This window comes from Ranitomeya variabilis, chromosome 2 (assembly GCF_051348905.1).
Source record: "Ranitomeya variabilis isolate aRanVar5 chromosome 2, aRanVar5.hap1, whole genome shotgun sequence".
NCBI classification, from domain to species: domain Eukaryota; kingdom Metazoa; phylum Chordata; class Amphibia; order Anura; family Dendrobatidae; genus Ranitomeya; species Ranitomeya variabilis.
Window position 1 is genome coordinate 830482187 of NC_135233.1, and position 17763 is coordinate 830499949.

At 37.6% G+C, this 17763-nt stretch overlaps 1 protein-coding gene and 1 long non-coding RNA gene across 3 annotated transcripts in view; one reads left to right on the forward strand and one right to left on the reverse strand.

The window, feature by feature from the left end:
• The window catches only part of CSMD1 (CUB and Sushi multiple domains 1), a 2858343-nt gene that overhangs the window by 904926 nt on the left and 1935654 nt on the right, over positions 1-17763 (forward strand). The window lies entirely within an intron of this gene.
• LOC143809948 (uncharacterized) lies at positions 1977-12414 on the reverse strand. The gene is made up of 4 exons (XR_013222553.1): positions 12318-12414; positions 4536-4625; positions 4400-4456; positions 1977-2494 (listed from the first exon to the last, which is right to left on the reverse strand). It is a non-coding gene; the product is annotated as an uncharacterized LOC143809948 (long non-coding RNA).

Genomic DNA, 17763 nt, shown 5'->3' on the forward strand with positions numbered 1-17763 from the left:
CTAGTGTTCCTGTCCTCCAAGGATAGCAACACAATAATCAATTCAAGAGTCAACATTTAGGCTCATATGACCAATGGTCTATTTCTCTTGACCCACCAAAAAATACATAAAAGTCAACGTTTAGGCTTATATGAAGAATGGCCTATGCCTCTTGACCCAACTAAGAAAATCACTTATGGCCTAATCAAGAACACATGCTGTGTCATCAGATGTGAATTTTTGTCTCTCTTTGGTATGTTATTAGATGTGCAAAGATTTAGAAAGATAAATATGGGGTAGATAGACAGATATGGATACAAGTGTTTCTCTCAAAATGAGAATACCATCAAAAAGTTAATTTATTTCAGTTCTTTAATACAAAAAAATGGATCTCATATATTATGTAGAGTCATTATAACCAGAGTTATCTATTTCAAGTGTTTATTACTGTTAATGTTGATGATTGTGGCTTACAACCAATGAAAAACCAAAAGTAATTCTCAGTAAATTAGAATACTTTGTAGCACCAGCTTGAAAAATGATTTTAAAATCTGAAATGTTGGCCTACTGAAATGTATGTTCAGTAAATGCACTCAATACTTGGTTGGGGCTCCTTTTGCATCAATTACTGCATCAATGCAACATGGCATGGAGGCAATTAGCCTGTGGCTCTGCTGAGGTGTTATGAAAGCACAGGTTGCTTAGACAGCAGCCTTCAGCTTGTCTAAAGCATTACCGTGCATGGCAGGCAATTGCCGCATGTTTTTTGGCTGTCTAACAGCATGGTGCTTGATCACCAGTGATACTTGATCTAGTAACGAGCATAGCAGGGCACCCCAATGCTCGATCGACTATCAAGCAGTGGCAACCATGCTCGCTCATCACTAATACTGACCAAATAACAAAACAGAAATGTAAAAAAATTGAATTTAGTAGTATAACAAAAATGATAAACAAATTTACATGGAAAATGGGAAAACAAAACTTATGTAAAAGATATAAAAAGGATATGTATTGTTGCATAACAAAAAAGTACTTTAACGGCCAGAGATGAAACAAACTAGGCTCATGCTAGGTAGTATATCATAAATAAATATTACTGTACAAAGGTGAAAAATATTTAGAATTGAGAGCTCTCAGTGGTTGATACCTTTTAATGGCTAACTGAAAAGATGGTAACAAATTGCAAGCTTTCGAGACTTCTCAGGCCTCTTCATCAGGCATAGACTAAAAGAAATTCTGGAGAATCACATATTTATGCACAAAGCATCACTCTTTTAGTCTATGCCTGATGAAGAGGCCTGAGTAGTCTCAAAAGCTTGCAATTTGTTACCATCTTTTCAGTTAGCCATTAAAAGGTATCAACCACTGAGGACTCTCAATTCTAAATATTTTTCTATCTACTGGCTAACATGGTACCAAGATATACAGTATATCTTTCCTGTACAAAGGTGATAACGTATATGACATCCTGAAACTATAGGAATCATGGCATGTTTATTATATCTGGGCATGAGGACATTTTTTATATATCTACTGTATATAGAAGTAAAGGTTGGTTTCGCACCCTTATCTCCTTGCACATGGTGTAAGTGGAATTGGGATGGACAAATAACTAAAAAAGGCATTGATTGATAAAAGGAAATAATTGCTTCTACTGATAAAATTCAGATTAACTGACTCACGGGTTTGCAACCATGTGGTAAATGTAAGCATACAAAGAAATGCTAATGGAGCTATGGAGATATTCATATCAATGCTTGGAGCATGGCAATAACTGAGCTGGCTGGAGTCAAGTGGCTTTAAGTAAGAATACTACTGTATATGTGGATACAGTGAGTGAAAATCTGGCTGAGTGTCAGGAGTTTCCAGACGAGGCCGGAAGTGAAGGTTACTGAAATGTGTTGCCTGCATTGATCTTAGTTGAAGGGTAATACGTCACTGGACGTTATGTATTGCTGGTTACCCATGTCGTAATCTGCTAGTTCAAAGTGCTGAATGGTGAAGCAGACAAAATTAGGTGGGCCCAAGGAAAGTAAAGAGATCCACATATGGGAAGAAATGCAAAGAAATATATAGAACAAAGAGATGACTATATATATATAAGAATAGACAAAAATAAGGAATAAATGATGAAATATAAAATGTTGAAGAAAGGAATAAAAGTGATTAAGAAAGAAATAACAAAAAAGTAACAAAAATTAAGAAATAAAAATAGATAAACAAAAAATTAATATAAATAAAAAGTCAGGATGGGGATAAAAAAAAAATAAATGAAATATAAAAAAATGTAATTAAAATATAACAAAAAATGGAAAAAAAAGAATATGAATGAGAAGTAAGAGACATAGTGGAATATCAGGACAGGTCGTAGAGAAAATGTAGAACAATAATAACAGTGCAGATTGGAAAGAATACCTAAAAAGAGAATGAAGAAGGGAAGTAGAAAAGTAAATAGTGAACCTACTGTATACCTGTTCTAAGAGTGAGGAATGAGGGATCAATCTAAGCATTGCTGTGGAAAAAGAAAACTAGATTAGCAATATTTCAGATAAAACTGGAAACCTCATAATCCCTATTGAGTCCCCTGAGCTCAAGAGTTTCGAATATATGTATCCAAAAAGGATTCATGTCTTGTTAAGATATTCAATCTGTTGCCATCCCTTCTTTAAGCCAGCACTTGTTCTAAAACCTGGAATTTTAACTGAAAGACTTTGTGCTTCATCTGATTAAAATAATATGGAAGAAGTTAATATGTTTTGCCACATCAGATATTCGACTTTTGTTGGTAAAGTCGGTCTCATATATTCTGGATGGTTTTTCCAACATATATGAGACAGCATGGACACTTGATATCATAACTCCCATATGAAGAATCACAAGTAAAAAACATTTTATGGCAATCTCCAGGACTGTGTGAGAATGAAATAAACTTTCTCCCTTTTGAACATTACTGCATTGAGGGCAATGAATGCATGGAAAGGTGCCTTTTTTGGAATGCTTAGTAACCTTTGTACTGGTAATCTTATAGAGACTGTTGTGAATTCAGCTCTTGGGCTCCTTCCGGTGGTTGTAAGTAGCACTTTTGTGAATTCTGCTCTTGGGCTCCCTCCTGTGGTTTTGAGTGGTATAGCTGCTTCTGGGATTTAGTATCAGCAGCTGCTTCCACTGATCTTCTTTCTGCTCGGCTATTTTAGTCTGGCTTTATCCCTCAATCAATGCCAGTTGCCAATTGTTCTTGCCTGGAGGCACGGCTCTTGGATTTCCCTGACACTCTGACCCGTTCAGCAAAGCTGTCCTTGCTTGTCCTTTTGCAGTCCACTTTTGTGGACTTATTGTTCAGCACATTTATGTTTTGTTCATTTGTCCAGCTTATCAGTATGTATCTATTTAGCTAAGCTGGAAGCTCTGGGCTGCAGATTTTGCCCTCCACACCTTTAGTCAGGTGTGGAGATTTTTGCATATCTCTGCGGTGGACTTTTTCTAGTTTTTATTACTGACCGCACAGTGTTTCTTTCCTTACTGTCTATCTAGCTAGAATTGGCCTCCTTTGCTGAATCTTGTTTCATACTACATATGTAATTTCCTTCTCCTCTCACAGCCAATATTTGTGGGGGGCTGTCCTATCCTTTGGGGATTTTCTCTGAGGCAAGATAGCTTTCCGTTTCTACCTTTAGGGGTAGCTAGTTCTCCGGCTGTGACGAGATGTCCAGGGAGTGACAGGAACATTCCACGGCTACTGCTAGTGTTGTGTTAAGATCAGGGACTGCGGTCTGTATAGTTACCACCTGCCCAGAGCTAGTCGCATGTCGCTCCTAAATTACCAGTCCATAACAAGAGACCCCCACATCTCCATGTACAAGTTTGTCACAAAGATTGGCTGAGCATCTAAAGCATGGTAAGACGAAAGTTTAAATTCCTCTACCTGGGGGTAGATGGCTCTCAACAGGCACAAATATTTATGTATGCATGGTGCATTCTATACATAAAAGGATGAAATGTATGGACAAAAAGGATTCTCTGTCCCAAAGATCTCTGAGGAATAATGGGTGGGTTTCTTCAATGTTGTAAACATTTTTTAGGATAAATCCTCACTTGAAATCTCTGTTCTATCTTTTCTAGACTTTTGCTATATGCTTGGATATTAGTCACTATGTGTTTCACTTTACTGAATGGTGAAATAGGAATAAATTCTATAGTGGATAGGTGTGGCAACTTGAAAAAAGAAGGCGGTTATTGCTATCAATCTTTTTGACAAAAAGGTCAATGTCCAGGCTACCATCTTATATTTATAAGTGAGGCAGAGTAAAAGTCATTTCTGAAGTAAAGAAAATTGTGTAGGACTTAAATTTTGGGAAGAAATATTGATGATAGAGTTTCCCAACATGTTATCTCATTTGTATTTTTGTCCATGGCAGACCTGTTGCATTGTCTTCCTCTTCTCATCTTCCTCTTGAAAAATTTTTTCTTCTGTTTTCTAAAAAAATATTTCACTGTCATTCATTGTCTGAGCTTGAGTGGTTAGTGCCCGAGGGGGTTATAAATATCATATTGACCTCAAACTTCATTGGTCTATGTCGCCTCAGCTCCCAGCTGATTGTTCAAGCTTCAAAGTCTGACTCCGGTCTCCTGTTCAACGGTGCTTTCTTCCAAATGAAAGTAAAATGGATTAGTCAAAAGGATATCAATTGTAATGACATGCATCCAGTATAAACAAACACATCCATTACATACAAAAACTGCAAGATAACTAGTGACAGCATTGTTAACTTATGTCTGTAGATGCCTATATATGTCTATACACAGTGGCACTGTATACGTGAAAAGTGGAATATGTTGGAAAACCCTCCTGATGTCTATTTCCGATGGAAGACATAAGCTGATGTGGAACCATAGTAACAGATTAATAACTTTTGTGAAATACTTTAAAGATTATTACCACCTTTATAGAGGGATATTGCTTGATAATGCTTGTAAAAACAAGCTCTTTTGCAGGTTTCTGCTTCTTAAAATTCCCTTGGTCCTTGAGAAATTAATACTTTTATTTTGCCAACAACTCATTGCCTAATAGATTGACCACCGCTGCTGTATAGTTTATAACTCAGGGCTGAAACTGATAGGTATTAGGGGGTAACTGCACATTCCAGCAATCCTGGCCACCTTTACAACAGAGCTTACAAGCTCAAAAGAAAAGAGACTGTAAGCGCTACACTTGTCCTGGTCTCTAGCTGCAGTGGTCGATCTCTAAGGCATCTAAATGTAACAAAAGAAAAGTGTTGATATCTCAAGAACAGGTGAAAAATGTATTAAACAGTAAATTGAAATTTTGCTTGCATTCACATACACAATGAAACAAAACCCATTTATAATGATGGGAGTAACCCTTTAAGTGTCTTCAAAGTAAATTAGGAAGCTAAATATGTATAAAAAGTAAGCAACAAGTTTAACTTCATGTCTGTAGTACATTTAACTTCCCAAGGAACATATTTGCTGTAGTTTATTTTTCTGATGACAACAATGCATTGAATGTGATATACAAATATTATGCCCTTTGTACATCTTAATTTAATTTTTGTATTGACCTCTCTGTAGCATTACTCTTCAAGTCAATATATTTATAATTTAATTTTCTGTAGAATTTGGTACACTCTGTGGTGTTTCTTAGCAAAGCTCTTTTGGTGATAACAGACTAGAACAGGAAATCATGCTTTTCATATATTATTATTGCTTTTGTCACTGGTGTATATCAATTGAAATTATATTGTATCATGATGAAAATGATAACAAAGCAGCAGGAATTTGAGTTACATAACTTTAGTGAGCCCAAAGTATTGGAAAACAAGATATGTCCTCAAATACCAGAATGCTTTCAGAATAATAAAATGATATCAGAAGATAATGAATATCCCCAGTGTCTTTGAGGAAATGACTCAGAACTAAAACACAGGCCTCAAGCAGCTCTGGCCCCACGCTGAGCAAAAGAAATAGGTGATATACAGCAATATTACTGGAATCTATACCACACGTGAAATAAGCTTTCAGAGTTTCACAGTATAATAGTACTCTCACATGGTGATAAGAATATTGTCATATTTCAGTGAAAAACAAATACATTTTGAGATCTTTTTTCTGTAAGCTGTAGCCTCTTAAAACCCACTGCAGTAATAAAAAGAAAGTACCATTTATTACTTTAAGACTGCACAAAGTGCAGAACTTTTCTCATTTCTTTCCACCTTCGCTTTATGCTTTTCAACACCACAACACACACTACAGAAAATAAAAGAACGCAACATTGCACTTATACTTGCATTGCACATGAAGTTTTTAGAGCATCATAGTCATAATACAACTAAAGGATAAATGCAAAATATTTTAAAATCGATGAGTAAGGCTTATATCTAAACATTTAATTTTAAAAATATGTCATTCAAAGTATGCCCATTATAACTATCAGCTACTGCGTCATGGTTTTACTCTAATTATGGCTCTAAGCTATTCCACGAGAAATGACTCTGCAGTCATTCATGAACTGGGTCTTGTCTTAAAGTTCATTCTTTGCTTTTTTACTTCCAGAAATACAGAAATTGATGTGTTGATGCAAATAAATATCCAATTAAAAATATTTATTTCTGTAGTTCTGAGCACAACTAATGAAATAAGCTAGAGCACATGTTGCTACAGTGGAATGTAAAAGTTTGGACACCCCTGACTTAAACTGCTATTATTTGGAACATTAAAGCAAGTTGAAGATGAAATACTCCCTGAAAGGGCTAAAGTTAAAAATGACTCATTTCCTTTGCATTTTAGGCAAAATAGCAAAAATATATTATCATTATTTACATTTTAAAAGTTACAAAAAGGAAAATAGGACTATGCAAAAGTTTGGGCACCTTTGGAGATTTGCGTGCTCAGATAACTTTGATCGAGGTTTCAGACCTTAAGCAGCCTGTTGAGGTTATGGCTTTTAAGTATCATCATTAGGAAAGGCCAGGTGATGCAAATTTAACAGCTTTATAAAAACCCAGCCTGCTCTAACCTCGTGCCAAAAAAACAGCAGCCATGGTTTCTTCTAAGCAACTGCCTTGAACTCTGAAAATGAAAATGGTGGAGGCCCACAAAGCAAGTGAAGGTTATAAGAATAGGGCAAAGCTTTTTCTAGTTGCCTTTTCCTCAGTTCGAAATGTAATTAATCACTTGCAGTTAAAGGAAGAGTGGAAGTCAAGATAAGATCTGGGAGACCAAGCAAAATTTCAGTGAGAGCTGCTTATAGAATTATTAGAGAGGCAAATTATAACCCCTACTTGACTGCAAAAAACCTTCAGAAAGATTTAGCAGACTGTGGAATTGTGGCACATTGTTCTACTGTTCAGAGACACCTGCACAAATATGACATTCATGAAAGACTCATCAGAAAAAAACCTCTTCTGCATGCTCATCATAAAGTTCAGCATCAGAAGTATGCAAAAGAACATCTAAACAAGCCTGATGCGTTTTGGAAAAGAGTCCAAAGGACCTATGAATCTGAAATAGAACTCTTTGACCACAATGATCAAAGGTACATGTGGAAAAAGGGCACATAATTTCTATTAAGCATGGGGATAGATCAATCATGCTTCTGGGTTGTGTTGCAGCCAATGGCACAGAGAACATTTCATGGTTATAGGGAAGAATGGACACCATCTATAAAAAAGTGGAAGTTGAAAATATGATAGCTTCAGCAAATGTATAGTAATCCTAAACACACTTCAAAATCAACAATAGATTGCATCAAAAGGTGCAAACTGAAGGATTTATAATAGCCTTCATAGTCCCCTGATCTGAACATCATTGGAAATCGGTGACTAGATCTAAAAATACCAGTGAATGGAAGACAACTTGGGAATCTCATAGAACTGGAAGAATTTTTGAAGGAAGAATGGATGAAAATAGCACAAACGCGAATTGGAAGACTCTTGGCTTGCTACAAAAAATGTTTATAAGCCGTGGAACTTGCAAAGGGTGTACTGCTTGGTACTTACCATGTAGGTTGAAAAAACTTTTGCATAGGACCATTTTCCTTGTAATTTTTTATAATATAATATAAAAATGACTATATATACACTCACTGGCCACTTTATTAGGTACACCTGTCCAACTTCTTGTTAACACTTAATTTCTAATCAGCCAATCACATGGCGGCAACTCAGTGCATTTAGGCATGTAGACATGGTCAAGACAATCTCCTGCAGTTCAAACCGAGCATCAGTATGGGGAAGAAAGGTGATTTGAGTGCCTTTGAACGTGGCATGGTTGTTGGTGCCAGAAGGGCTGGTCTGAGTATTTCAGAAACTGCTGATCTACTGGGATTTTCACGCACAACCATCTCTAGGGTTTACAGAGAATGGTCCGAAAAAGAAAAAAAATCCAGTGAGCGGCAGTTCTGTGGGCGGAAATGCCTTGTTGATGCCAGAGGTCAGAGGAGAATGGGCAGACTGGTTCGAGCTGATAGAAAGGCAACAGTGACTCAAATCGCCACCCGTTACAACCAAGGTAGGCCTAAGAGCATCTCTGAACGCACAGTGCGTCGAACTTTGAGGCAGATGGGCTACAGCAGCAGAAGACCACACCGGGTACCACTCCTTTCAGCTAAGAACAGGAAACTGAGACTACAATTTGTACAAGCTCATCGAAATTGGACAGTAGAAGATTGGAAAAACGTTGCTTGGTCTGATGAGTCTCGATTTCTGCTGCAACATTCGGATGGTAGGGTCAGAATTTGGCGTAAACAACATGAAAGCATGGATCCATCCTGCCTTGTATGGAGCATCTTTGGGATGTGCAGCCGACAAATCTGCGGCAACTGTGTGATGCCATCATGTCAATATGGACCAAAATCTCTGAGGAATGCTTCCAGCACCTTGTTGAATCTATGCCACGAAGAATTGAGGCAGTTCTGAAGGCAAAAGGGGTCCAACCCGTTACTAGCATGGTGTACCTAATAAAGTGGCCGGTGAGTGTATATATATATATATATATATATATATATATATATATATATATATATATATATATATACAGTACAGACCTAAAGTTTGGACACACCTTCTTATTTAAAGATTTTTCTGTATTTTCATGACTATGAAAATTGTAAATTCACACTGAAGGCATCAAAACTATGAATTAACACATGTGGAATTATATACTGATGAGCTTCAAGAGGTAGTCACCGGAAACGGTCTTCCAACAATCTTGAAGGAGTTCCCAGAGATGCTTAGCCCTTGGCCCTTTTGCCTTCACTCTGAGGTCCAGCTCACCCCAAACCATCTCGATTGGGTTCAAGTCTGGTGACTGTGGAGGCCAGGTCATCTGGCGTAGCACCATATCACTCTCCTTCTTGGTCAAATAGCCCTTACACAGCCTGGAGGTGTGTTTGGGGTCATTGTCCTTTTGAAAAATAAATGATGGTCCAACTAAATGCAAACTGGATGGAATAGCCGCTGCAAGATGCTGTGGTAGCCATGCTGGTTCAGTATGCCTTCAATTTTGAATAGATCCCTAAGTGTCACCAGCAAAGCACCCCCACACCATCACACCTCCTCCTCCATGCTTCACGATGGGAACCAGGCATGTAGAGTCCATCTGTTCACCTTTTCTGCGTTGCACAAAGACACGGTGGTTGGAACCAAATATCTCAAATTTGGACTCATTAGACCAAAGCACAGATTTCCACTGGTCTAATGTCCATTTCTTGTGTTCTTTAGCCCAAACAAGTCTCTTCTGCTTGTTGCCAGTCCTTAGCAGTGGTTTCCTAGCAGCTATTTTACCATGAAGGCCGACTGCACAAAGTCTCCTCTTAACAGTTGTGTGCTGCTAGAACTCTGTGTGCCATTGACCTGGTCTCTAATCTGAGCTGCTGTTAACCTGCGATTTCTGGGGCTGGTGACTCAGATAAACTTATCCTCAGAAGCAGAGGTGACTCTTGGTTTTCCTTTCCTGGGGCGGTCCTCATGTGAGCCAGTGTCTTTGTAGCGCTTGATGGTTTTTGCAATTGCACTTGGGGACGCTTTCAAAGTTTTCCCAATTTTTCAGACTGACTAACCTTCATTTCTTAAAGTAATGATGGCCACTCATATTTCTTTATCTAGCTGCTTTTTTTCTTGCCATAATACAAATTCTAGCAGTCTATTCAGTAGGACTATCAGCTGTGTATCCACCAGACTTCTGCTTAACACAAGTGATGGTCCCAACCTCATTTATAAGGCAAAAAATCCCACTTATTAAACATGACAGGGCACATCTGTGAAGTGAAAACCATTTCCGATGACTACCTCTTGAAGCTCATCAAGAGAATGCCAAGAGTGTGCAAAGCAGTCATCAAAGCAAAAGGTGGCTACTTTGAAGAACCTAGAATATAAGACATATTTTCAGATGTCTCACACTTTTTTGTTAAGTATATAATTCCACGTGTGTTAATTCATAGTTTTGATGCCTTCAGTGTGAATTTACAATTTTCATAGTCATGAAAATACAGAAAAATCTTTAAATGAGAAGGTGTGTCCAAACTTTTGGTCTGTACTGTATATATGTATATATATAATTTGTGCCTAAAATACAAAGCAAACATGTCATCTTTAACTTTAGACCTTTTAAAGATCATTTTATCTTGAACTTGCTTAGCTGTTCACAATAACAGTAATTTTATTCAGGAGTGCATAAACTTTTACATGCCACTGTGTAAGTGCAATGTGTACATTCACACTGTGGCCATTAACAAACATTACCTAGGATAAAAACAAAATGAGCAAATACTCTCCAGTAAATAAGTAAACAAATAGCAATAGCACATATAAATAACGTAGCCTTCTTAGTTGACACTGATAGGGTCAAAAAAGTGTAAAACTCATTCCACCATGACAAAGAGTACCCAGTCAGGATGGTTTTAACTCTAATGTAATATTAAATGACATTAATTAACTTACAAATTAAATCTCAATTACAGTATATTAAATTAGAGAAAGGAACATTGCAATTGGGTATGCCTTATCGCGGTGGGATTGCTGTTATTCTTTTTTGGTCAAAACAGTGTCAACTATGTACCCTCTGTTATACATGTACTATAACTATTTACTTATTTAATTAATGCAGGGTATTTGCTCATTTTGTTTTTATCCTAGTTCAGAGCATGTTAAGCTACTTTATATTGACATAGTTTACATACTAATGTTCTGAGATTTACTTATCTCCATGAGTTTTGAGTGAAGGTGGTCAACCTGTTTTGCTGTTTTGAACACATCCAACCATTCATCTGGTGGTTGTAGCCATGTATTTTCCAAAGTGATGAGAAGTGGTGCAGCACTTGGTAAGTATTAATAGTGAACTGTGTGGCCTTCTCTGGGCCTTCCATAGCTAAATATATGCATAGTCTCTTCATTTCTAGAGTGTGATGGAGAAAAAAAGAACAAAAAACATTCTCCCTCCCGATAACTGGGAGTCCTGTAAATGAAACTAATGTTCAACGGGATACTGATATATGATGCTCAAATGTTCTCTCGGATAATGGTAATTCTGTCTAGATCTGAATGGCACATATTTTTAGCTTATACACTAAGAACATTTTTGATGTAGTGTTTTATTCAAAATAAATATAACACTATCCACAACTTGATATATGGCAAATTACAAAGTACTAAAAAAAGTCAATTTATTATGAAATGATTGTTAGAGGTAAGCAGATCAGGCAAAAATTGAATTTGCTTGTTCGCATAGATTTTCCTGGGAAATTAAATTCTATTCTCTGCAAATTTAATGTCCCTCATTATGCAACCGGGCCTTTCTAGACCCCAGAGAATAATCAAAGTAAGATGTAAAAAATAAAATAAATATTTATCCTCACCTGAACTGCCACACCCACTGTCCCCTACCAACTGACCTTCAGGATGGCAAGTCTAAATAATAAAATGATTACATGGCACATGTATAAACTGGTACTAGAATGCAGGGTGTGCCCACTAAGTGTTTCACTAGATGCTTTGACGCTAGATGCTTTGATTCCCTTGACAAATTGTCTAGCAAAACACAGTCCTGGAGAAATCCAAGTGTGAAAATGTCGCTTATGGACCATAAAATGCTGTACATCACTAGTTTATGACAATTATGATTAAAGAAACGTGTTGTTAGATAGAGATGAATGAATCTGCCAAAATTCACAATCAAATACTTACTCAAATACGGGTGGAAAATTTGATTTGTGTTAAATTTAGTTGATGCAAAAAGAATATTTATTACAATCTGAAGTCACCTGAACCCAAAGAATAATAAAGAGATAGGCTGGAAAGGGGATAAAAAATAGTAAATTATACTTGCTCGTGCCGCACCACCTGTCCCACTATCTGTAGCTCCACATGAGTCCTCTGCTGGCTTCCTAATGCACCAGCTCCATATTGGCACGGGTCTGCGCTTCACTCTTTGCCAATGCTTCTGACACTGGCTAGGGCTCAATGTAATTTCTGGCATTGTGATGTCATGACATTCGCCAGCCCATGTAATCGCTGAGAGTGAAATGTAAACCCGAGAAGAGAGGATGATTTTAGTAGGGTGGATTTTAACCTCTTCCCCTCCCATAAGAATCTACCTAAACTGCTGAAGACAGTCCATCATTTTACTGGATTTTCAAGAATACAATTTCTAAAAATAAGCTTCTGTAAATTTGGGGAAATTTTAAACGATTTTGTTGTTGTTTAGCACTGATTTTCTCATCTCAAAGATTACTTTTTTGTCAATCTAATTTCAAGGGCCAAAGGCTTGTAAAATGAGAATCAAGGTAAAGATATTAACTTTTATTAAGTTTATTACTATGGTTTATTAGGATATAAATATCTGCCACTTTTTTATAGTTCATCATACAATTGAAACATTTTTTTCACTTTCACTGGTCTCCAAAATGGTAATAAAATTTAGTTAGTGGATTGTTAAAAAAATAAAAGTATATCACTGTGTGCTTTGTGCAGTATGTGAAAATTGCCTCCATTAATCGACAATAGAAAATTAATGATAACACAGCTAAGTTTAATTTAGTTTATTGCAGAACTGTGGTTTATTAAAAAGTAACAAATAACAGCACGACAGCAATAAACATTACAGATAATCCAATCAATAAAATAATCGGATGGTTCTCCCTTGTTCTGTTGTATACTTATTGAATAGTGGAGTGTTTAATGTTATTTTTCCTTTTATTATACTGATGAATGGTTAATATGACCACATGAACAGTCCTCAGTCATCTCAATAACTTTTACTTGCATTTCTAAAAAGATTACAGCAGTATTTAAGACATTACTTAATATATTATTTTCAATATACATCTTTTTTTTTAATTAAATTAGATGGAAAGGGTCATAAACCTTCTCTCTTTTAGCCAGGCAGATAACATTGTGCTGTGTTATTATTAAGAATCCCTGAAGCCGCATTCTGCTTTGATGAATTTGTCACAGTCAAAGAACATTTGAAGACAGTAACTTGCCAAAAGGCAAGATTTCAGATTTATATTGCAAGGTTTAGTATAGCTTTACTTCAAAATATAGACTTGATAAATAGTTTACATCCCCTTTTCTGCTTTATGTTTGCTGTCTTTGTTTCAGTACACAACAATTTATCCATAAAAACAGCTAAAATTTTCCAAAATACTGCAGTTCAGTAGAAATACTTGCAAGGACAACAATGTCATCCAGCACTATAACTCTATATTGAACTCTAAGAACAGATTCTTGAAGGACTTTTAAGAGATGCCCTGTTATTTTACACAATTACACAAAAGCAGGTCGATGAAGAGGCTAATAAGGATAGATCTGGGCAACGCAGTCTGTGGGAAATATGCTGCAGTCTCAGCAGACCGTAGCTGATATATTGCTCTATATAATTGGAATGTTTGGGACCTATTCACATGAAGCGTCATTGCTGCTTTTTTACATGCACTTTTCATGGATAAAAATGCTATACTTCATAATACCAGGAACATTTCTTAAATCTTGTGTCTTACTTTTTTTCCTTGCAGATTTTATCAATCAAACCATTTTTCAAATCTGGAGTATATCAATTTTTGCAGCGTTTTAACCCTTTCACATGAATGGAAAAACTAAAGTAAAAACACATTAAAACCACATGTAAAAATGCATCACAAATATGTAAAAATTTTTAACATATTTTGTGCCGTGTTTTACCTGCCAACATTAGGATTTTAATGCAGAAAAAATCTCCTACAAATACTCAACATGTGAACATGCACATATTGTTTGCGATTTGGTAATAAAGTCAATCATTCATGAAACTGTATTAAACAGGTTGTCCGCTACCTGGGCAACCCCTTTTAAAATAAAGTAGTCCCACCATACAAAATAAAAATGTCATATATTTATCTCCTGTACAGGCACTGCTCCAGCAATTTTACCTATAGGTCTCTCATCGCTCAACATATGCCACAGCACTTTACAATTATTGAGGAAGACATAATTGAACATTCACAGAAGGAGAGAGGGCCCTGCTTGCAAGTTTATAATCTATGTCCTGTAGACTGTAAAGGCCCCGTCACACTTAGCGACGCTAAAGCGATCTCGACAACGATACGACCTGTCAGGGATCGTTGCTGCGTCGCTATGTGGTCGCTGGTGAGATGTCAAACAGTGAGATCTTCCCAATGACGCAGCAGCGATGCGGCGACCTGTAGCGACCTGTACAACGATGTCGTTGGTCGTTGTGACCCTGTCACATGGCAGCTATTATGACGAGTCAGACCTCGATGAGGGACGTCCTGTGTGACGTTGTAGTCAACGAGGTCGTTGGTAAGGTGTCAAACACAGCGATGTGTGCTACCCAGCAGGACCTCAATGATCAAAAAAAGGTCCAGGCCATTCCGACACGACCAGCGATCTCACAGCAGGGGCCTGGTCGCTGCTACGTGTCAAACATAGCGAGATCACTACTGAGGTCGCTGTTGCGTCACAAAACTTGTGACTCAGCAGCGATCTCGCTAGCGACCTCGCTTAGTGTGACGGGGGCTTAAGCACATAAGGGCAGAGCTCTCTCCCTTCTGCACCTGTTTGTCACTGTCACTGTTAGTTTATTCATTGTAATTTACACTTAGGTCCATAAATATTTGGACAGTGACTGAGTCTTTGTGATTTGCACTTTGCATGCCACTCTTTTGGATTTGAGATCAAAACAACTGAGATACAATTGACGTGTGGACTTTCAAATTTAAATAAAGAGGTTGAGAAAAAAATATTCTTAGAAACATTTAGAATTGCAACCATTTTTCTATAAAGCCTCCTCATTTCCGGAGCTCAATAGTAATAGGACAACTTAACTTTACCAAAAATAATTTCCTCCTTTGGTATGCTCTGCCAGGCTTCTAGTGCAGCTGACTTCAGTTGTTGCTTGCTTTGGGGTTTTTATGCCTTAAGTTTTTTTTTAAGCATTTGAAATGCATGCTCATTGCAGTTGAAATCTGTTGACTGACATGGCAATTGCAGAATATTCTATCTCTTTGTCTTAAAAACTTCTGGGTCGCTTTCTCAGTATGTTTGGATCATTGTCCATCTGTACTGTGAAGTGCAGAGACATTGTGTAAGCTGCACGTCTTGTTTCTCTCCATGTTCCGAAGCCAGAAAAAATGGACTATTGCACTTTTTTTAACTTATGAGTGTCGCATATTTTTTCCACTGTCTATACATATGCTTTGCTCTGCACTGAGAACCAAACACCGTTTGATGGACCGCTACATCTCTGTGAACAGGGTCCACATCCCTCCACTGCATATTTTGTGTTTGCTTGTGCTATTTACTTTTTCATCTTTTCTATTTTTAAGCCTGAACAATTTGCATCTTGTGGCAAACCCTCAGACTTAGACTTAAACAACTATTTCCTGGAGAGTGTTTTTCACTTGGGTGGGGGTTGTGAAGGGGTTTTTCTTCGCCATGGAAAGGATTTGGCTGTCATCCAATATTGTGGTTTTCTGTGGACATCCAGGCCTTTTTGACTTCCCAAGCTCACCACTGTGCTCTTTTTTTCAGAATATACCAAAGTGTTGATTTGGCCACTGCTAACAGTTTTGTAATCTGTCTGATGTATTTCTTCTTTTTTTCGGCCTTTCAGCTTAATGATGGTCTGTTTCTCTTCCATTGAGAGCTCCTTCCGAAGTTGTTGGTTCACAGCAACAGCTTTATTTGCAAATGCAACAACTAAAATCCACTCCAGACCTTTTTGCCCGCTTAATTGATGATGAATTAATGAAGGAATAGCTCATAAAAGCCCACTAAAGAGATTTTGAGATAATTGTCCAATTACTTTTGGTCCCTTTAGAAAAGGCAGCTACATATTAAAGAGCTCTAATTCCTAAACTCCTACTCCAATTAGGATGTGAATACCCTTAAACTGAAGCTGAGATTCTTGCACTTTATGCCCATATTGATTATAAAACTGTATTTTGAGTATGTTTTGGTGAACAGCTAAAATGCTAAAAGTTGTGTCACTGTCCAAATATTTTTGAACCTAACTGTATATTTGTATTTTTTATGCAAACTCTACTGACATATAAAGCACCATAGAATTAGTGTTCTAAAAATAAATAACGATAATAATATAAGGAAATATGAAAGATACAATACTTAAAAAATACTTGCTATGCATGGTTCAGCCATCACTATAATAAATATGGGTTTTCAAAGAAATCTTCATGAACCAGTCATTTACCAGTATATGTGTCTAAGAACAGTTACCACGTGCTATTGGGTGCATGAAAGATGGGGAGACGGATGAATCAGAAGGACCGGATTCTGTGGAAAATTTAGAAAAGGGGAACAAGGAAGAGTTTAACTAGTGAAGTGAGGTCTGTCATTTAGTCATTAGGGAAATAAGCCTGTATAAAGAGATGTGCTTTTAGAGTTAACTTAAAAATATAGGGGCGAGGTATTATTCAGATTGGTCATGCATTGCAAAGACCTGGTGCAGCATGAGAGAAGTCTTGGAGACAGAAAAAAGTTATGGATTATGGAGGTTGTTAGACTTAGTTCAGATACAGAACAGACAGTAAGTGTAGGGTGAGATGCAGTGACGAGGGAGGAAATGCATTGTGGTTCAAAATTGTGGAGAGCTTTATGGGTGAGAGTGATAAGTTTATATTGTGCTCTGCAGTGGATGGGTTACCAGGGCAATAACAGGCAATAAGTGGAGGCATTGCTGCAGAGTTTGGATAGAAATACAATCCTGGATTCTGCATTCATGATGGATTGGAGAGGAGACATTTTAACCCCTTTCTGACCTCGGATGGGATAGTATGTCCAAGGTCAGAAGCCCCGCTTTGTTGCAGGGCTCCGGCGGTGAGCCCGCATCAAAGCCGGGACATGTCAGCTGTTTTGAACAGCTGACATGTGCCCGCAATAGCGGCGGGTGAAATCGCGATTCACCCGCCGCTACTAACTAGTTAAATGACGCTGTCAAACGCAGACAGAGGCATTTAACCGGCGCTTCCAGCCGGGCGGCCGGAAATGAGCGCATTGCTGACCCCATCACATGATCGGGGGTCAGCAATGCTTCTGCAGAGTGACCATAGAGGTCCTTGAGACCTCTATGGTTACTGATCACCGGTAGCTGTGAGAGCCACCCTGTGGTCGGCGCTCATAGCACACCTGCATTTCTGCTGAATAGCAGCGATCTGATGATCGCTGCTATGTAGCAGAGCCGATCGCATTGTGCCAGCTTCTAGCCTCCCATGGAGGCTATTGAAGCATGGCAAAAGTTAAAAAAAGTAAAAAA